The 22880-nt window shown below is 44.8% G+C and overlaps 1 long non-coding RNA gene across 1 annotated transcript in view; it reads left to right on the top strand.

Moving 5' to 3' along the window:
- Window positions 1-13824, top strand: part of LOC109308703 — a 16854-nt gene extending 3030 nt beyond the window's left edge. Inside the window, exons 2-3 of the long non-coding RNA XR_002100686.1 lie at window positions 3780-3784; window positions 13728-13824. This is a non-coding gene — a long non-coding RNA (uncharacterized LOC109308703). The remainder of the gene's footprint in view (window positions 1-3779; window positions 3785-13727) is intronic.
- The last annotated feature ends 9056 nt before the right edge of the window (window positions 13825-22880 follow it).

Raw genomic sequence — 22880 nt, 5'->3', positions numbered from 1 at the left:
CACCTACATTGAACGCCTTCAAGAGTAAATTGGACGCTTATCTTGCTGGGATCCTATGACCCCAGCTGACTTCCTGCCCTTTGGGCAGTGGGCTGGAGTCGATGATCTCCCGAGGTCCCTTCCAGCCCTGATGTCTATGAAATCTATGAAAATATTTGAGGAATCGGTCATACCCAATCAACATACATTGACAAATCCTGGGAACAACCTGGTGGTGGGAAAACAGTTCTACATAGCCATGACATTCATCCTCTGGGCAAGCAGAGAAAACCAAACAGAGCTTGGCCCTCACCCTTGCATGCTGTTGGAAAGGTTACCCACAGAGCAGGGCTGTGTGCAGTAGGGGAAGTGCATTCAACCCAGCCTCTCATGCCCAGGTAGCTCAGATTTTACATCCAAGAGGTTCTCCCCTTTGCCATATATGGCATATACAGGTGGGAAAGCTTTTGAACCATAAGTGGACATCTACTGTAAAATAGATGACAGGTTGTACACTGCAATACAAATCATAGTATTTTAGAAGATTATGTTTGGAAGGGACCTCAGAAGATCATCTAGTCCAATCCCCTGCTCAAAGCAGGACCATCCCCAACTAGGTCATCCCAGTCAAAGCTTTGTCTAGCCAGGTCTTAAAAACCTCCAAGGATGGAGTGCGCAACCTCTCTGGATAACCCAATGCAGGGTTTTGCTACCGTCCTAGTGAGAGTTTTTCCTAATACCTAACCTAAACTTCCCTTGCTACAGCTTGAGCCCATTGCTCCTTGTTGTCATCTGCTACCACTGAGAACAGTCCAACTACATCCTCTTTGTAAAAACATCCTTCAGGTACTTGAAGGCTGCTATTAAATCCCCTCTTGGTCTTCTCTTCTCTAAACTAAATAAGCTCATTTCTCTCAGCCTCTCCTCAAAAATCATGTCCCGCGGCCCCTGAACCATTTCTGTTGCCCTTCGCTGGACTCTAATTTGTGCACATCCTTTCTGTAGGGAGGAGGAGGGGTGGCAAAACTGGACACAGTACTCCAAATGTAGCCTCACCAGTGCTGAATGGAGGGGAAGAATCACTTCCCTTGACCTACTGGTAAGACACCTACCAATGCGGCCCAGGATGCTGTCAGCCTTCTTTGCAACAAGGGCACACTGCTGGCTCATATTCAGCTTATTGTCCACTCTCACCCCCAAGTCCTTTTCTGCAGAGCTGCTACCCAGCCAGTCATTCCCCAGCCTGTATTGGTGCATGGGATGTTCTGTCCAAAGTGCAGGACTTGGCACTTGTCCTTGTTGAGATTTATTTTGGCCCAATCCTCCAATATGTCTAGGCCACTCTGAATCCTAGCCCTTCCTCACAGTGCATCTACTACTCCTCCCAGCTTGGTGGAAAAGCAGAATTAGCATCACCATGACCAAGATCAAACTAAAAGCAGGTGAAATAATAAATGCAATTTTGCATTCAAATTTAGCCCACACACATTTGACAGTACGTTTTTATTCATTCACCTTACAGGAAGGTGGATACAGACATTTAAGAACGGTTGCAGGAATCAAATTTTCACCATTCTGCAATTTTCAAATATTTATAACAAGAAACAGTCCAATTACTTTATTTATATAGGTTTTTGTTTTGTTCTGGGTTTTTTTTAAAGCAACATCGTAATACAAAGCTGTCTCAGTTTAGAAAACTGAACTGGGAAAAGTCAATCTCAGTTAAGCCTGTAAAATCAGACGAGAAAGTGCTAAATGTTAAAATGTTTTCTATGGGATTAATTTGGCAGCAACACCACCTATATAGTTTGTGGTTTGCATTATGAAAAAAAAAGAGTAGAAGAGTAAATATCATATTTAATGAGGATAATAAATATAAGATAAGGGATAATAAAGATAAGCACAAAATGGCCAAGTTAGTAGAGCTTAAGAACTCTAACTGATGATGTTGCATTGATGCCAGTTTTGCATATTTTTTTCCTTTTTTTCCCCCCCCCATACAAAATTAAAAAAAAAGAAGAAGAAGTCAATGCTTTTGTTTTCATACCATTGTTCTGCCTAGGGACAACTCTTAAATAAAGACTTGTTTCTTACTTTGATGCTTGTGCAAGGCTTTTTGCCTGGAAATCCAACTTTTTGCTCTACTTCTAGGTTTGTCTTCCTTTTTCTGTTACTCACACAATCATTCTTGCTATAGATTTCATTGGCCACTGACACCATGTTTTATACAATATATACTGGTTAACAAAAAGATATCTTATTTCTAAAATTGGGGTGGCTTTTTACTATGAGAACTACACACAAAAGTGCTGCACATACAACTACAGTAAATACTTATTAATGCACCAATACAAGGAAAATATAAATTATGGTAAATTATCCAGTAGTGACCAATGAGCAGAAGTTGATTATGTGGAGGAGGCAACAGGGAATTGGGAAAATGTCTAGCTAAACCATCATGGCAAATTATCCCATGAGTGAATTAAATTGAGTTTATTGTAGATTCTGGACCACATCCATACAAACAGATTTCCTGGTGCCTTCTTCAGTCTCTTCCCTCCAACCTCTGCTTCTCCCTCATGCTCCATGCAGGCCACCACATGCAGTCAGTACTGCCAGCCCCAAATCCTGAAAACTGATGAGCTGGAGTCCAAAAATTAGGGCTGTGTGAAGCTTAGGTCCCCAGTTTGATTTGGGGGAGATTCAGCAGCTGAATCTCTGAATCCGAATTGAAATCAGAGGAATTTTTAATCTCTCTGAATTGAATCAGAACCCCCTGAATCAACGCTGAGAGATTTGGAAAGATTCGGACACATAGCCACAGCTTTAAAATGTTTTTTCTACGTACCTCTAGGTAGCAGGCAGCTCGTGAACTCTGCGAAGCTGAGGCGCATGGAGAGTCCCACAGGAGTGTGGGGTGGGGGATCCCCAGCGCACTCAGCAGCAGCCCCAGAAATAGACGAGAAGCACTTTTGGTTCACTTCCGGGTCTGCTGGGGAGACGGTTGGGGGGTGGGGGGACACGTCTTCCCAATTCAGCGACTGGACCCTCCTGGGTCTGAGGCGGGGGGACATCCAGGGTCCCCCCACAGCTAATCGCTGAGCTGGGGGGCAGCACACTCCCCCGCAGACCCTGAAGTGGACCGGAAATACTTCCATCCACTTCCAGGTTTACCACTGAGCACATGCGGGGGACCCCCCCCCACTCCTCTGGGATGCTCCATCTGCCCCAGCATTCACAAGCCACACCTGGTACCTCAAGGTATGTAGAAAAAAACATTTAAAGCTGTGTCTATGTCTGAATCGCTGATTCTCCAAATCAGCATCGAATCTTCAGATTCTGATTTGGCTGAATGGAATTGGGGATGGTGATCCAAATCAATTAATTGAATCACTGTCCCCGATTTGGGCCAAATCTGAATCGAACAGAGCCCATTTCACACACCCCTACCAAAAAATCACAATAGTAGGCCAAACACTGAGATGTTATTTTAAATGCTTTACATGATGCTTGACCTCCCCATGCCCATGGTGAGACAGAGAGAATCAGTGGTGACAGCTCTCCAGAATTTATTGGGAATTATGATTTTGGCTCCTACTGCAGAAGTTCTCATCTCAACTGCCCACCCATCAATTCTGTCATCCAACCAAAGCCATCCCCCTCCTGCCCCCCATCAGTTCTGCCCATTTTCTGGTCTCCCCATCTGCCCAGCCCTCAGCAACCTCCCTCCCCTGCCCACTCACCTCTGGTCCTTCCGCAGCTTCTCTGGGTCTTCACCCCAAGTATCCTAAGCCTGATAGTTACAGTGAAGCCCCTCTCTCTTTTCAGGCTAGGAGGGACAGCTGAGGGGCTATGTACCTTCTTCCCAAGCCAGGTGTGCTTAAAAGAGAAAGAAAAAGAAGCAGCTGGATCCACATGGAACAGAACATACAGAGATCAATGTTTTACACTGAGAAACTTCATAGAACAAAGTATAGAATGGAAGTATTCCCCATGGGACTACTCAAGGTCAAAACAATATAGCTTTGGAATGAGATGGCCTCCCCATCTGCCTCCATGCTTTCCTTCCGGCATCAATAGTCCTTGTGGATCTTCAATTCAGAAATTAGCTGCTCACTGGAGGCAGCAATTGTTTATCTTTTAGGGGCTGAGCCGTGGGAGAGAAATTAACCTGCCTACTTCCAATCTCTTTTGTCCCAATCAGATTTTTCTAAATATCCATGCTGGAATAAAATCAATGTTGCTATATGGCAGCAAGAGCTAGAACAGGGCAAAAAGTACTGGGAAGAAGGTAGAATCCTCTATATACAGATGCCACAAAAGAATCCTGCAAGTTTTCTGGCCAAAAAATGATATGACAAAATAAAAGGTAAAAGAGAGGAAATCTCAACAGGCAAAGAAGCATCTCAACAAGCAATTTTTGAAAACTACCTGGAAGAAGGAAAAGAGGAAGGCCCAAAGAGACCTGGAAGATGGCAGTAGAGAGAGAGAGACAATAAGGAATTTAGAATAGGAAGGTCCACATGAGAAAGAAAAGCTGAGAAGGAGATGGAAACACTTTCTTGAAGGCTCCACATGCCACACAGCACAAGGACAGTAAGCAAGTCATCAAGCAAACCAGGCGTTGCAGAAATGGAGGGGAGTAGCAAAGGAATCATTCTGTTGCTCAGGAAGGGAGGGAGATGAAGGGGAGAAGCTACCCTAAGATGCTGGGCTCTTTCTCCTCCCTTCTCCAAGAAGGGTGTCAGTTCCTGAGGGAAAGGAGATGGAGACAGAGGTAAGACTGCTTCCTGCAGCAACCCTGATTGGCTGCTTTGCTCCAGGAGGCAGGCGGGTAATCAGACACGTCATCCCTCTAAGCGGACTAGAATTCACACTAGTCTTTTCTTGTTGTTGGGAGGCTTCTCCAGTCTCAACCAACCCTGCAACCTTAGCTCTGCTCTCCTAGGAATGCTAGCTTTCCAGTGCCCCCTCTGCCAAATAACACCACCACATACCCATCTGCCTCCATGCTTTCCTTCCGGCATCAATAGTCCTTGTGGATCTTCAATTCAGAAATTAGCTGCTCACTGGCGGCAGCAATTGTTTATCTTTTAGGGGCTGAGCCCTGGGAGAGAAATTAACCTGCCTACTTCCAATCTCTGCATTACTTCAGATGAAGTTCTTGCTCTTTCCAGTTTCTTTACTAAAACTGGTGCAACCAGTTTTCCCTATTTTCAAATCATGTTTCAGAATAAAGACAGAAGAGTAAAGCAACTGAGACTGAATTGTGAAATATGAAACATCATAACCAGAAGGAGATATGGCTTCCTCCTGCTTACCACCAAACAACTTTGAGGTAAACAGACTATCCCAACTTTTCTCTGAGCCTAACATAAAATGAACTGTGCCAAACAGGAGATTTTACCATGCCTTTAACTCTCCTATGAAATATGAACTGTCATTTCTACCTGGGAGAAATGTGTACAATCTTTTCTCCTATGCCTGAAGAAGGGTTCTTGTGCCCAAAAGCTTGCAATTAAAGATCTGTCTTTGCAAAGATCTAGTTGGTCTAATAAAAGATAGCACCTCTGTCCACAAGTTCTGATTCCCTGAGATTGAACTAGACATTACATCATTTCAAGTTCAGAGGGAGGTTGCTATTATTTTCATTACTTTACCTAAAAGAAGAAACGTAGCTGCAGACAACACAGCTAAAGAAATATAAACACTGAACTGAATTTCAGAAGTTACTGTGAATCATGTTATCAGTCTCTCCACCCACAAATCAATAGTTTAGATTTAGGGTACTACAAGACTCTTGTTTTCAAATGTTTCTTCTCCATCTATCTCACTTTCTTAAAAGCTGAACATTTTTTACTCAGACTAGAAGACCAACGAATGCCCCTTGCAAGTCAAACCTAAGTAATTCCCATGTAATTCTTGTCACCAGTGGCATGCCAGATGTCCAATAAGGCTTTGTGTATTTGGTGTTAGATTACAATGAAATCCTACTTTGATTTGTGTTTTTCTTAAACCCTTATCCAAGTGAGAGAATCTCACAGGTTATAATTAGTGCACTCCCAGCTATGCTCTTGTAATCATGGTTATCAGTTTAGTACTGCTAACAATTCCACAAACAACAGGCTAGCATAGAACACCACAGGTAAAACAGCACAGCACTTTATTCTGGTACAGATGGTAAGGGCACAGAAAACATAAAGGACTCTCACAAAGAAAGAAACACAAAGAGAAGATGCATGAAGAAGAAGAGGGGAGGCATACACCCAGCGGGAAGACTTAGTCACAGGAGGTGAAGATGGGAAGCAAAAAGAAAAGAAAGCACACAGGGAAAAAAAAGGAAGATGTGTTACTGAAATAATACAGCAAAGTGACCCTCTCCTTGAATTTTGAAGTTATATACTAATTTAAGAAATAAGAATACATGACTGCACTGCAGTATCTTTCTAGACTTGAGGAAAAGGAACATTTTAGATTAATCTAAGAAATCCTGCCATTTTGAGGCCTTGGATGGAAAATCTGCATGACTCCCAACAATGGTTTAACTCAACCATGATTGCATGGCAGACAATAATAGTTACAGCTTCTGCTGACATAGACATTCATAGGCTGATTGCACACATGAAAACTGTCACAAAATCTTTCTACAAGATTACAAGCTTTGAAGCATGATAGGTGCAATCATCACAAGTCCTAAACAAATGAAATACTACTTTCCACTTTTTGTTCAGCTTAGTTTGAGCTGAAGTTAAGGTAAAATACTGTTATATTTCTGCAGCAGTGAGCTGATCTAGCGTAACAGTAGCTTTACCTGTTAGGTGGCAGAGGTTTTGGATGGTCTGCCAAGATGGAAGTTCCAAGACAAAGGTAACGTAACCTTTTATTCCTAGGAATTTTGCATATTTGCTGGGGGAAAAGACAGCCCTAATATCAAAGGAAACGTTTAAAAGAAACATACGTGTTGGGAGAAAATGTGTTAGCACCTCTGCTTTTCTGGAAAAAGGAGACTAGAGACCAAGGATGCAGAAACACAATGTACACCGAAGTTGAGAGGATATTTCCCCTAGAACATTTTGCCTTCCAATGAATCCAGCACCAGAAATTCTGTAGAGTTAGGGACAGAAGTTATGCATAAACCAGTTTAAGCAATCAGAAATGGGCTTAAACCTGTAATAGAGCACAAGGTTCAGTGTATATAAACCAGTTTTAAAATGGCCAAAACTGGTTTAAGATAAACCTGGTTGAATGCATCACACCTAGCTGATTTGGGTCAAACTTGTTTATGCAACTTCTGTCCCAGACCCCACCCTGGTTGAAGTTAAATCAGAGTCCTCCAGCATCCCAGCATGCACTGCAGCCCTGGGCTGGGCTGTCTGCTCCAGAGAGGAGGGCTGGCCCCACCACTCTACTCTGTAGCCTGAGCAGGGCCGGGGCATGGCCAGATGCTAGCCTGCTATGGCTCCCCAAGGTGAAGGAAGCAGGGAAGGGGTTTATTCCCCTCTCTCACCCCTCTCCTCCCAGGGGACCCCAGCCAGGGTCTGCCAGTCCCAGCTGCATCCTCTGCCACTCACCTACAGCCAGGCAGGGAGGGTGTTAATTCCTCCCTCTGTCCCCTCTCCCCAGGACCACAGCCTGGGTTTGTCAGCTTCAGCCACTGCCTCTACCACTCACCTGCAGCCAGGCAAACCTGGGCTGTGGTCCCTGTGGTGAGGAGAGGGGACAGAGGGAAGAATTAACTCCATCCCTGCCCACTTTGCCTTAATGGACCATGCCAGGATGGCGTTTGGCCATGTCACCACCCTTGCCACTGGAGCAGCAAAGAGGTGGGGGGGAACCTGGTAGGGCAGCAGCCTGTCAGGGTGCCCCAAGGAGCACAAGCAACGAGGGGACTTATTTCCCCATCCTTTTCCCATCTCACCTACAGGGACCCCAGCCATGGGTTTGCCTGGTGAGGCAGAGCAGCCCTTGTCAGATTCCTCTCCCCCACTGCTTCAGCAGCAGGGGTGGGGATGTGGCCAGATGCCAGCCAACATAGCCTCATTAAGGCAAAGGGGGCAGAGAGGGGGTCAATTCTTCCTTCCATACCCTCTCTCCCCCACCCCCCAAGGACCGCAGCCTGCGTTTGCCAGCCCCAGCCACTGCCTCTACCGCTTGCCTACAGCTAAGCAGGGAGGGGCCATAGCCCCCCCAAGACCCTCCATAGTGCATCACCACGAATCACCCTACACAGTTTGTGGTAGCTCTGTCTGCCCCGCTCCCGCCTGCAGGGCAGCCCCCCCACCCCACTGGGAAGAGGCTTGCACTCCACCAGAAACCATGCCAGGGGCTGCTGCCCCATGAGGGTCACTCCCCCCTCGTCACTCCAGCGGCAAGGGTTAAGGCCTGGTCCAAGGCCAGCCAGCATGGCCGCCTTAGGTGAAGGGGACAGGTAGGGTGTTCATTACCCGCTCCCTCCAGCATCTGGCAAAGGGAGCAGGAAGGGGGCTTACTCTGAAGCTCACCCTGCGCAGGGAGAAATTGGTAGAGGCAGCAGCAGCTGGGGCAGGCAGTCCCCCGCTGCAGTCCTCTGGGGACAAGAGGAGGAATAACCCCCCTGCCTGCCCCCTTTGCCTTGGCGGGGGGGGTTGTCATGCTGGTCAGTGTCTGGCCATGCCCCTGCTTCCTGCAGTGAGAGGGGAGCCCCAGGCAGACAGTAGCTGTCTCTCAGTAGTTTCTGAAATAAGATACTATTTTTGGTTTCACCACTGGACAGCAACAAACAGGTAAATACTGTCTGCAGTTAGCAAATAGTGGTCCCTAGTGGATGGATGCCACCTAACTGATAACTTATACCTGTAGAGTTTTATTCAAGATTCTTTTGGAGGCATTTCCACTTCAGATTTTGCAAAGTTAATTTGGTTTAGAGGTATATGTTGGCTATCTACTATTTTTTTCATGCTGGTGTAAAGGTGCCAACTACCTAGGACATGAAGTACCTTAATAACAGCTAATCAGGGCAAGAAAGTATAATGAAGTAGGGTTCTACACTGATGGGCTCTCCAAGGGCAAACAAGCTACTACTAGGAAATGGTATGGTTTTAGCTTTGGAAGCTGAGATTTTCTTAATTTTGTGTTCCTGTTTGGTGTTCAAACTATTAATGAATCTAGACAGCAATTTCTGGAATTTATGGAATATAGCTGTTAACTCACCGTCAGGCCTACCTCCTACAAGCCCCTCTCTGCATACGGGTGAAACTCTATACATATGGGGACAATAGGCCTCCATAAGGAAATGGGTCAGCTTACATAAAATAACTTGTAGGATTGGGCCCTAACAAAAAAGAGGTGGAAGCTACCATCTCTGCGTTGAACACCTTCATATTTAATACTGTTCATTTGCTTTTTACATAAATGTCACAGGGCACTGGCTTGAGCAACTAAGCATTAAGCAAAGTTTAAAATTCACCAACTGTTTCCCCCCAAAAAGTGAGAGGATATGATCACTGGGGTAATGTTCTTTTTCACAGAATAGGTTGGCTTTAGCTGACTTTTTAAGGAAGAAAGATGTTTTATCTGCAAGTGCCAATTCAGATATCCTACAATTTGCTTCTTCAAGTTGCGCTGTCCAATGAGTTCACTGAAGCAATGCGACAAAATACTTGCTGTGAAGTTTCAACCCTACCAAATGAAGAAACTACTGATAGGAAAACATAGTACAGTAGTCTTGGTCATGCTAAACAATGGGAAGCCCTCTTTATTGAGCTCCATCCTAGAAGGTATCAGTACTTTGACTTTACCAACTTTTAAGAGGCTTCAAAAGACCAACTAAGCATGAGCCTCTTTATTGGTGAAATTCAGATGTCTCTACTGCAGTCAGAAGGTAGTCACACCGGGGTTGACATACCTGAGCTAGCTTGGGTAACAACAGAACAAGGATGCAGTGGCATGAGCTTTAGTTGCCTAAGGAAGTATTCCAGTGTCTCATCTCATGTTGACTTGTGTATCACTGTAATCTCAAGTTACAGAGATTAAAGTTGGTTCGCGACATACACCACAGTCACGCACAGTATTTCCTCAAAAGCTTGTCAACTAATAAATGTAGTTAGGCTAATCACTCTGTGATATAATGATTTATCAGCAATTTCACTGTTTTATAATATTTTATATGATATTTAAGCTCTTTGGGTTGAAGGTGCTTTAGAAATAATTTTAAAAGCTTGAGGCAACCTCAAAATCCCTGAAATCCATCCAAAATTTGTTTTACAATTGTGAAATTAAAGTACCATAACTATTGTGAGCAAGATATGGTAACAGGAAGAGCTAAACGTCCTTCAAATATATGAAGTAGGCTGGGGGGAAAAAAACGAAACAAAACAAAAAAAAAAAAAACAACCACCCAATAAAAATAAATTTCTTTTGTTGGAAATAAAAATTTTGAAGCAAACTTGCATGCATTGAGGGGAAAAGGTTATTGATTTATTTAATAAGCCAACTGTACTCTATGGAGTTTTGTTCTGCATTGAACTCCCCACTCCTGCTATTCTCCAAACCACAGCTGGGAACAGCCAACACCACCATGTAGCGCCCTTCAAGAAGTTCACCTCAGAAACCCTGGGGTCGACATACTGTGCACTTTGCTCGCATCCACTGCACCATCCTTTCAATCCCTGCTGCTTTTTTCACCAGCTCCCTCTTTCCCCACTTCTGGAGGTCATTGCTCCACTCTTTCCTAGCCCCCTTCACCATTCCCAACACTGCCTGGCAGCAGCCTGTTGCTTGGAAGGGAGGCTCCAAGTTAAGCAGCTGCTTCTGCCCTGCATGGGCACGGGGTGCCAGAGAGCTCCCTTCACCTCCAGTCACTAGGCATGCTGTTCCCCCACTTCAGGCTTCTGGTTTTCACACTGTTCTCAACTCTTGTCACTTCTCAGCTCATGTGATTTTATTAATATTTTTAAACCTAGCTTACAAAAAGCTGCCGCCCTACAAGCTCCCCCTCAAACCAGGGGGCAACTCCTAATGCTTGCCAGCAGGGCTGTGAGCAAAGAAGGCTGCCATCCCCTTGCAGTCACTGTGTGTAGAAGGGAGGCTGCTCCTTCCTCCATTTCTATTAGATTGGGGTTATGCTCACAGGCAAAGATACCAGGTGTCCCAAATAGTTCAGGAGATCACGCAGCGTGGGGATCCCAGGGAGGAACCGCAAACCTGTGAAAAGGGTATGGGGATGGGAGGGATGGAGCAGGCAGGTGGCAGGGGTGCAACAGGGAGCCTGAAACAGGATAGTGATGGAAGAGACTAACCAGCAGCTCCCCACACTCTGAACAGGAGGAGGAAAAAGTGCATTAATGCTTATGATACACTGGATTTTAACCCCTTAAAAAGCTTCCAAACATGTTGCATGCAGAAAGCCTCCCCCACCAAGGCTTCCAAAAGCAAGGAAAAAAAAAGTTTGTAAAAACAAAAAACTAGAACTGCAATTTTTTTTTTAGGCCTGGTGATGCAGTTCCCAAGTCCATCCTGGAAACATCCCCTGGAACATGAATTGAACAGATGTAGCGTGACCAATGCATCACGTTACATACAGATGAAGTTGCACGTAAAGCATCATTTCATTCAGCCAGCCGGACACAGTGGAGTGCACCGTGACAGTTTCTCCTCCTCTTTGGTTGAGCTTGCTATGCTTGTACTCTGTTCAGTGTGGTTTCTCGTGTAGCCTATAAGTTGATAATGAAAACCCTAAAAAAAAAGTGTTCTTGGGAGTTTGCACACAGAACCCAACTGAATTTGGTGAAAACTAGAAAGCAGAAATATTGATAGACAAATATACAGAACCACTATCCTTCATCTGACAGTCCAGTCAGCTCTCAGTTACTCAGAGAACAGATCATAACCTTTAATATCTTCTTAGAGAATAATCCCCACCTCACCTCCGCATGAGCCCAATTAATTTTACTAGCACCCTCAAACAAGATAAAATAATAATAATAGTATTTGGGAGAAAGAAAGCATACAGAGGTGCTGTACTAAAAGGATGAAATAGAACTGGGGAGTCAGCAAGCCCCTGACCTAAAGGAAGCAGGGACATTAGCACAAAGCAAGCTTGTGGAAGAGAACAGAGCACTACAGAGGAGAGTCCCCAGTATATGTAATAAACTCACCCTACAGAGCAAAACAGCATGCAGCTTCCGTGTTTTAATCTTTGTTAAATTAATGGTATTTTTTAACCAAAGCTGAAAGTGTCACATTGTTGGAAAGATACATACTGAGCATACATTACAGATCAGCTATTTATAGAGTTTAAATACAGAGATTATAGTGTATCCTGTGCAAACAAGTGTCATATACAATGCAGTGAGAGTGGCATAAAGCAATAAGCAAAGTGAACCCATGCTAAGAGATAAGGGAGAAGGGGAATACATGGGGGAAGGGACAAAAAACCAAAACAAACAAACAAAAAGAACCCCACACCACACACACCTCCTAAATCATGTAAATTTTGACCACACTCTTCTTGGCCATCCTCTTCTCCCTCTTCCTGTACCTTAGATACACTTCTTCCAGGAGACAGCTAGACCACCCAGCTCCTAACATGTTTCAAGGTGAAGTGACTCCACGCTGTAGCTAGAGCACATAAAAGGTTCCAGCCTTTCCAAGTGACCCAAAAGAAACACAAAAAACATGGTCTTTGGAGACAGCCAATCCTATCTCCCCCCAAACCTGCAGAATACCAAGAAAATACCATGACTTCTATGATTTACAACTTTTACCTTACAAAACTACAATGAAACTGCCTTAAAAAAAATTAAGGAGAAACCTGCCTCCCTACCTGAGATAGGCATTTACTTAAGTCAACAACAAAACAAACTATATCCCATGAGACCTACTTTTTCATAGGAAGGCTTAGATAAAGAGCAGATTTTCTTGATTTCTAGTCTCTCAACCAACCTGTTCTTCCCTCAGTCAAACCCCAACCCTATTCCCCTCTCAACCAACCTCCCATGCCCAGGGCTTTGGCTTTCTAGTTCTTTCCCCAAAGCTTATCACTTAGCACAGGTGTCACAGGACAGGGCTGATTAGGCACCAGTAAACTATTAACTATCTCCTTACCCAGATGGTAGTTTGCATCCCCCTTCATCACAGTACATCTTTTTCCTTTAAATATTTAAAACAATACCTAGAGACTAAAAATCATTATAAATCTGATTTTTAAAAACTCATGTCACAGTGACACAAATGATGCAGAACATAACTAGTAAATGGTAACTGCCCCACCTATTTTTCATCAATCCGTTTCAATTGGGATCAGTGCAGAGAGGAAGGAAATAAATAACCTTCCCCATAACTGCACTTCAGACTTCCTTTTTTTGTCTTAAGAGATATTAAAACCTGAACTCAATAAATTAATGTATCTGTGTGAAGGGCTCTGCAGTCTCAATTGTAGGATAAAGATTTTATTTTCTATCCTCCTTGTTATTAGGGTGGTCTAACTAAAGCAAATAAAAAGATTTGCCTAAGACATAGCTGGTGACCTCATCCAGCCCTCACATACTGGGAGGAAAAGTGACAGAAAAATCTATATTCCCTTCTACAGGCTTCTGGGCAATGTGGGTCAGGGAAACCTCCGTTCTCTTACAGCTTTCCATGGTTTCTTGAGTTGATGAGGCCCAGCTGCCAGCTCTATATTTCAACTGCCAAACCTTTCCTCTGTATCTGTTCCTATAACCCTGATCCACTGGTGTGGATACTGGGGCAAATGGCTGAAAGACCAGAAGTTGAGTTTGAGGCCATAGCAGAAGTGCTCATGGTATGGCTATGTCAGATTCCAATAAATCTGCAAATTCTACTAAATATCTTGTCACGAGGACATGAGAAAGGAAATTAAGTTCCCATGGGCTGGGTTTTTCTGGAAAATGTAATGAAGGGGTTCAAAAGTTTCACCGTTCATGTAATCAGGGTGTAGATATACCCAATTACAAGCATCTTAAAGATTCAAGCACGTTCTTTTACTTGGTTGAAAAATTTACCAGGTTATTTAAAACAGACAAAAGGTTCCCCAAAAATATTAGCTTATCAAGTGTTGGGCAAAAAACAAACAACGCCCCCACCCCCCCAAGACACTCTGAAATGTTAAGTGACCTTAAAATTAATCCAGAGGATACGGCAGCGCAGCAATGAAAACCAGTTTTGCACAAACCTTCTCTACCAATACGACTCAGCATTCACTGTAGAAATATAATGCGTCAGACTTCACTATATGGAGGAGCCTGCAGGATTAGGGGCTTAAGTAGTAAAAAGTAATTCAGTCTTTATGCTTATTCTGTCTCTGGACCAGGGGAATGTCAGAAATGGTGCTCCCTGTAAACTAACTACATTGACAGAAGTAACTTATTTTTATAAACCAAACAGACATAAGTCAGCAGTATTTAGACCTCATAACTTAGGATGGATTTCAAGAAGTAACCTAGAGCTGAAAGCTCTATCCATTGCCAATACCCTGAGCTCTGGGGAAAGTAGTGACCAGATTTGGATGTCCTAAAAAGTACATCAAGGTCTTGAGGCTTCTTCATGACCAGATGACTGTGACTGTCCTATGTAGCAGGTCAGAGACAGATCCATTTGTCATCCGAACCAGGGTCAAGCAAGGATGTGCCATTGTCCCAGCTCTGTCCTCCATTGATTTGACAGTCATTATAGTTGTCATGTAAGGATCAATTTCCTTCTGGAATTGACACAGGATGGAGGCCTCTTCAATCTGGGATGTTTTTGGTAGACCTAGCTTTTAAAGAAGCACCAAACCTTGCTAACCTCATCACCAGAAGCAAACTTCCTCAAGCCTAGAACACACCAAAAGGATCCAGACCATGCCAGGACAAGAAATGCAAAACCTGCCAACACATCTCCACCACCCCCACAATTACTACACCCCACAACAGAGCCATCAGCATTCCTGGACCTTACAGCTGCACCTCCAGAAACGTAATATATCTCATCCAATGCACCAAATGCCCTGGTGGAAAATACATAGGAGAGACTAAACAACAACTGTGCACCAGAATGAATGCACATCGGAAATCTATCAAAGACTGGAATACTCAACTACCTGTGGGGGCACATTTCTCACAAGAAAGCCACTCTCTCTCCAATCTCTCAGTCCTGATCCTTAAAGGAAACTTACAAAACACTTCCTAGAGTCAAGCCTAAGAACTCTACTTCATCAACCTCCTGGATACTAAAAATCATGGACACTGGATTTATGACACATTATAACCTGCCTGACATCTGACTCCCCAGGTATCTCTCCAATATTCATCCCCCTTCTCTCTCTTCCCTCCCTGCCCCCCACCCCCAGCCTGTCTCTCACCCATTGACGCCTCAATCTACATTTTCACTGACTACCTGTCTTGTACACATACCAAACCAGCCTCTGGCTTCTTTACTTTTCATTCCATCCAGGAAGAGCACACATCAACTGCTGTAACTTCCTTAGCCTGATGAAGGGGTTTTGAACCCAAAAGCTTGCTTAATAATTGTTTTCTAACTATTTAAGTTGGTCTAATAAAAGATATCAGATTCACACAAAGAACCTTGTCTGCCTTTGGTAGACCAAAGTACTCAAAATAACCATCTTTGACCTTCAATTTGGTGACAACTATCCCATCCTTGCACACTCTGAGGAAAACCTCCAGACTGCACTGGAACTTTTCAGAGAAGCCTACTAAACTTTGGGCCTCTCTCCCAACATCAAGAAGACTGAAGTGCTCTATCTGCCTGCCCCAGGCCATGAATGTAACCCTGCTCCCCAAATTACCATCAAGAGAAAGACCTTAGAGGTAGTCAAGCACTTCTCTACCTCAGTAGCCACCTCTCTCAAAGAGTGAACATTGATGTGGAGATCCAGGAGAAAATCCAGTGTGCAAGTCCTTCCTTTGGGAAATTGCTTTGGTGTGTCTTTATTCATCGCGATCTCCAGAAAGACACCAAGACCCAGGTCTACAATGCAGTCATCATCCCCACTGTCACCTACAGATGTGAAAGGTGAGTAACCTACCATCATCATGTCACGAGCCTGGAGAGGTATCACTGACAATGCCTCCAGAAAATCAAATGGGAAGATCACTGCACAAATGCCAGCATCCTTGCTGAAGCCAATGTTTCCAGCACTGAATCAGTGATTCTCAAGCACCAACTTCACTAGACCAGACATTGTTTGCGGATGGCTGACTCTCGACTCCTGAAACAGGTGCTCTGTTCCTAGCTTAGTAACAGCCTGAGATACCACGGTGGCCAGAGAAAACGCTACAAGGACACATTTGAAGGCATACCTCAAGAAAACGGGTGCAGACAACACAAGCTGGGAGGAGCTGGCTATCAACCAACTCCAATGACACTGCAACCACAACCAAGCAGCAGCCTGTTTCGAGGAAAAGTGTCTTGTCCTCAAAACAGAAAAGAGAGAACAGAGAAATCATAGGCAATGACCTAGTCTTCCCTGCAGAAAGATCTGCAACTTCTGTGGTCTTGTCTGTGGCTCAAGAATTGGACTTTTATGTCACCTCAAGACCCATCACTGAGCTGTGGTAGAGATCATCCTCAGAGGGATTGCTGATAATGACAACACTGAGCCACCCAGTTTCCAAAATCATGACTTCCTAATAGAATTCATATTGCTTTGTGCATATGACACTATATTATTAATAGATGACACTGTATTATTAATAATATTCACACACAAGTACCAGACCTATAATTCTCTCTCATTTTGTGGTAATCTCCAGCAATCAAATAACTGAGCTTGTCCATCTGGTACCAGCACTTGACATTAAATTTATACAGAGTGCACCAGTGGTCAGTCTTGTTTGCTGACAGCCCAGCAGGGAGGTGTCCATTAGAGAATAAATTCAGAGAATTCAGTGATAATGTATCTGGAACAAAAAGATGGGCAAGAGGAAAAAAGCTTGTCGAAAAATGGGAAGCTCACAGACAGAAAGAGAGAAATTACCACAAATAAAAGAAACCAGAAAGGGCAAAGAATAGGCATGACAAGGAAAAGAGAGCAAAAATGAGAGAAGAGGAACAGAGAACACTATTAACAGGAGGAAGAGGGGAAATTATTTTATGAAAAGTGAATTTGATATTGGAGAAAAGCAAAGATCAAGGCTGTAGATCTGTAGTAATCTATTTAGTCAGACATTTTCATACTACTATGCTAACGTGGTTCAAGTTATACCTGTGGAGATTGCTTTTCTTAGTCTGAATTTAGATCAGCCTCCAATCCTTCCAACTGTTGGTCTGCTAAGACTGCAAACAAGAGAGTGCCAAGCAGTGCCAATTGCATCAATGAATTTTGCAATGCAGACATGCCAACTAAGAGTCAGACTGAGTGCATGAAGTCCACAGCACTCCAGAGCCAAGTTCAGGATTACAGGCTAAGGGAATATAATTTCTCCAATATTCCTGAAGCAGTGTTATTCTGCATTCAAAGAATCCCCAGTTCGCTGCAGCTTCAAAGAGCCAGAAAATAGTCCCCACATCTGCTGCTAGTTGTACAGTACAAGCTTTCACTGAAAACTGTGTTAAATGACCTCACGGTTACTCTGCCTTTCTGATCTATGTCTGTATTTATCAGAGTATTTAAATAATAAATATATAATATAAACTGTATTTGTCAGTGTGCCATCTAAACACAAAGGAAGGACTGAGGTTTCAATTCTGACAAGCCGACATGCTGAATCTGATTTGCCCTGGTCTACAGGGACCAAAAATGGACAGCAACATACCAGCTAAACCATTTTTTACAAGTGTGCTCAAACATAATAGCCTTTTTCAGCAAAAATAAGTCTTTTATCACTCTCTTCCCATGCACATGTTAATATTGCATTACTCTAGGTGTGATGTGGGTAGACTATGTTTCAATCTTTTTGGCCTCTTCAACAAATCTTACATTGACTTCAGCAATAGTAAGACTGGGTTAACAGGCTAGTTTCCCCCAGATTTCCCTCCACACCTTAGTTATAGCAACCTACAATTGGGGGCTAAAATTCAGGAAGCCTCATGTAGTTGAGCCATTCCACACAGGGCGTGGCCCTTGTCCTGCAAACACTTTCCGAGACAGTCAGTTTGAGCTTATTCAAACAAGATGTAAAGGGGACCAGGGCAAATACACTTGTTTTAAATCTTCATAGGAAGTAGATTGAACTTTTGTTTTTTGCCTGGTTCAGGATACAAACTGAACTTTGGACCTGGCTTTGGGTACAAACTTGCTAGTTTTTTGCCTGGTTCTGGGTACAAACTTTTGTTTTTTAACTCGGTTCGAGATACAAACTGAACTTTGTACTCGGTTCAGGGTACACAAGCTTTGGGGGTTTTGCCTGGTTCGGGTTACAAAATTTGGGGGTTTTGCCCGGTTCGGGTTACAAAATTTTGGGTTTTCCCCTGGTTTGGGGTATAAAGCAAACTTTGTGCCCAGTTCAGGGTACAAAACTTGTGTTTTATCCAGTTCAGGGCGCAAACTGAACTTTGAAGCAGGTTCAGGGCACAGACGTTTATTTTTGGCCTGGCTCGGGGAGCTGCCGTGACCCAGTCCTGGTGCAGCCGACGTCGCCCCCCCGCCCCCAGGCAGGCTGGGCTGTCCCTGGTCGGACCTGCAGGGAAACAGGCCTCGAGGTGAAAACCAGCTGTGTGGTGCGACCCTCCCGCGGGGTGAGCCCACTGCCCTCATGAGTGCACCTGTGGCGGATCCTCATTAAACACACTGCAGTCGGGACTAACTAACCCGCGTTAATTGCCACTGGCGTCTGTTGTGTAAACCACCGCGTCAGCTCCGCTTCGACGCTGCAGAACCGTGAGGCGAGACCAACCCCTACGCGCACCCTCGCGCAACGCGCTCGCGCCAAACCCAACGGAGACCCCAGCGCATGCGCGCGACTCGCCGCCCGAGCTGCGCTCCCCCGCCCGGGGGGCGGAACCCTTTTACGACGCTCGGTGCGCGCTTTGCGACAGGCCGCGCGGCGAGCAGCGATGGTGAGTGCGGCCGGGCCGGGGGTCAAGCGCACCTCCAGGGGCGAAGGCGGCAGTGGGGACCTCAGCCCTGCTCGGGGGTGTGCACAAACTGGGAAGCCTCCAGCGCGGGGCACCAGCGACTAGGGGGCCTGGGAAGCAGGATGTACAAAACTGAGGCTGGAGGAGAGCAGACTGGTGGGGGCGGGGGTTTTAAATCCCTGCGAGGAAAGGAGAGCGAGGATGGAGTTGGGCTCTGCTGATGAGCAGGACGAGGAAGAGTTGTCCCCAAACTGCAGCAGGGGAGACTGAGGTGGGAGATTAGAAGGAAATGTCTGGCTGCGAGGCTGATCCTGCATTGTTTACAACAAGGGTAGAAAAAATGTCCATCTTTGGAAACTTCCAAGAGCAGGCTTGAGGGGCACGGGACCGGGACAGTTTGGTCAGGGCTGATCCTGTCTTGTGCCAGGAGGTGACCTTGCAAGGTCCTTCCCAGCCCTGCAAAGGACACCAGGCCAGTCCTTCCCTCTGATGCCAGCTCTGCTTTTCCTATATGTGGAAAAGGGCAGTTTTTGTGAGCAGTCCCTATCAAGCCTACCCCCTGGACATGGGCTTTCATGATAAGTAGGGTTGGAAGGGACCTGAGCAGATCATCAAGAACGACCCCCTGCCATGGCAGGAAAGAAGAGTACTGGGGTCAAACGACCCCAGCAAAGTGATTATCAAGCCTTGTCTTAAAGCCCCCCAGGGTAGGAGCCAGTACCACTTCACTTGGAAGTTGGTTCCAGATCCTAGCCGCCCTGACAGTGAAGTAGTGCCTCCTTTCCTTGTCACACTATTGCATCTTCACTTGTTTGTTGTTCAGTTCCCCAAAAGCTGCATTATTCAAAATTACTGAATATCTGGGATGAGGATTGGCTAATCAAGACTAAACTGTTACATTCAGTTCTTGGTAGCATCTATGAAACATAACATGTTTCAGTTGATGTTTATAAAAAGCATGAAAGTGCTTGTGAAGAAGATAAAATATCACCCATAGTAGAAGTGGGAGAATTTAAGCAGACAAGATTTAAATGAATCGCCTGAAGTGATACAGTAAATCTGAGAGAGAAATGGAAATAGGATCCAGAAGTGTTCTGCTGTGACTGCATGCAACATAAAGCTATAAAAAGCTTTGAAACAGCAAACAGTTAAATGTATGCAAAATATAAATAGCTATAAAAGAAATTATGTAAAGTAGGTGGAGGTGGAGAGGTTTTATTTCCAGGAATTTTTTTCTCTAATGTTCCAATAACGTTAAAAAAAAGTCAGCCAAAGTGCATTAATGTTTTTAGTGCAGTGTGTATTTCTATAGATGGGGAGAATTTCCTGAAGCTTTTTATACCTGAGGTTAACAGCAATTGTTCTGTCTGTAGTTTGAACTGAAGGAAGAGGGACTTTATAAACTACTGCTTAATGTTTCCATTAATATTCAAGTAAACAGCAGAGTCCACAAGATTGAAGTGTAAGGTCTTCTAGTGAAGCTTAAATTCATTTGATCTATGTTTTAATTAGTCTGGTTTTAGAGATTACCATTTTTCCCCCATTTCTAATGACTACTTTTCCCCCCCGACCCAGGCTACTACTATGATAGCAGTTGGCCTGACACTAGCTGCTGCTGGATATGCAGGTTTGTGTCTAGTGCGAATACTAATATTGGATTGTACTTTTCATAGTTTGCTTCAATAATGATTAACTGTAAAATACACAAGCAGCATGAATCTGTGGGGTTAATATTTATTATTGGACGAACTGTATGGTTGGGATAGACAAGCTTTTGGGTATCACAGTATCCTTCCTCAGGTCCCTGGGAGAGAAGTAGGCATAGTAGAGCTCAGTAGCAGATGGAAGTGGAAAAAAGTTGCATAAAATTCAGTGTGTGAATGTCACACGCGCACACTGAATTTTATGCCAAAAACAGGATAAGAGAAATTTATGAGGTAGCCAATAGACAAGACAGCTGCAGCAAAAACCTGATAGTGGAAGATCTGGATTATTCAGGAGGGTCATTATCATCTATGAGGTACAGACATTAGCACAGTGTTTCCCAAACTTCTGATACCTGGGGTGCACTTTTCATCTAAACTAAAATCAGCATCTGCTTCACTCTAACAACTAGAAAGGGGGAGGGGTGTAATACCTTTTTTTTTTCTTTTTTTTTTTAAACACATTATCTACTCTATTCCTCTGCCAGAGGAAGTCATTCTGGTGCTGAAATGTACTGTTACAAAATTACACCAAATACATATTTAAGGAAAGGATTAGTTCCTATAGCAGTTGTTCTCAACCTTCTTAGTCATCATGCACCCCTCCATAACTCCTTTGAATGTCATAGCACCCTGACTGAAAAGCACCAAGCTAGATCTAAATTCAGAAAAGATCTGGAGGGGGTAATCTGTGGTGCTAGATCAATGGTTCAATTTAAGGGCAGTTGGGGCAGGACCCTACCCTCCCATACACTGCTCCTTCCACTGTCTGTCCCATCCTGACCCCCGGCCTGTATCTCATGCTGCTGAGGCTGCTCCTGCAGGGCCTCATGCAATGGCGGCCACCCCTGCGGCCCTTCCCCCAGTCCCAAGAACATGGGGAGTGTGGAAGGGATAAGCCAGGTTACAAAGTGTGGTTCTGTCTGTGCATCTGCCCGTGCATCTGCCCCTTTATAGTAGCAGAGTATGCTGCTGGGATTGTGAGGGTGGGAGGTCACAGGAGCTGTCTGGGGGCAGGGGAAAGCTGCAGTCTGCTGAAAAGCAGCCCTGCAGTAGCTGGTAGGACTGCAAAGCTTTGGTAGCCAATTTGATTTGGAGGAGATTGGGCCTGATTTGGCTTCCGAATCTCCGAATCACATCGGGAGACCAATTAAAAAGTCTGAATCAAATCGAAAGCCTACAAATCAATTTGAAAAAGATTTGGCCATAGACTAAATAGGTAGCAGTCCTCACCACACTGGACACAGCTGCCTCCAGCTGGTAACTCTGTTTCCGGGGGCGGGGGGGGGACAGACAACAATGACAATGCAGTGGCTTGGCTAGAACAAGCTGCGGCGTGGGAGTGGGGGCTCTGCCCAGCTGCTGCTTGCCCCCTTCTGCCCAGAGCAAGCTGTGCCTGCATCATGCCCAGCTAGGGCAGAGGGGGCACAATGCAGGTACAGCTTGCTCTGGGCAGAAGGGGGCAAAACGACACCAGGGCAGAGCCCCTACTCCCACCACTGTCACATCCCATGCTCCCCCATGACCCCCCAGGTTGTCCCAGCCCCAATCCCTTCCTCCCCTACACCCCCTCCCTTCCCCCCACCACAACAGCAGGAGGCAACTGTGTCCAGCATCTTGAGGACTGCTATCTATCTGTTTAGTCTATGGCCAGGTTTCCAAAGCAGCACCGAATCTTCAGATTAGATTCAGCCAAATCGAATTGGAACAGCGATTCGAATCTCCAAATCAAATCATTGTCCCTCTGAATCCAAAGCGATTACTTGCCACTTCGCACAGGCCTACATTGTACCAGGAAGGAGAGCATTTACCCCCTCACAAAGGGATCTTACGGCAAACCTGTCACAACACAACCTTTGGGAATCGCTGGATTACCAAGTGTCAGGTGGATTATAGATTCGAGGATGTGTGTATGATCCATAGATTCCATGGCTTTGTTGTGGGGAGTATTGATTGTGACAGTAGAGATGAGTTGAGAGGTCTTCTTTCATTAAGGCAGGCTTGGGCAGCAGGGAGTTCTGATGAGTTGGGCAAGATTAGGAACCTGTTTGAAGACCAGGACAAGGGGAGCTGGGAATATTTCTCTTAAGGCCTGGTCCTTTTCAAGTATAGACTAGAATTGTTTGATCCTTCTTACCAGTTAAAACGTGGGATGGTAGGTGACAACCACAGATTTAATAGACC

This window comes from Crocodylus porosus, unplaced genomic scaffold (genome assembly GCF_001723895.1).
Source record: "Crocodylus porosus isolate Cpor-Errol unplaced genomic scaffold, CroPor_comp1, whole genome shotgun sequence".
Taxonomy (NCBI): Eukaryota; Metazoa; Chordata; order Crocodylia; family Crocodylidae; genus Crocodylus; species Crocodylus porosus.
Note: the sequence above shows the minus strand (reverse complement) of the source record. Positions and strands in the feature narration are given on the sequence as shown.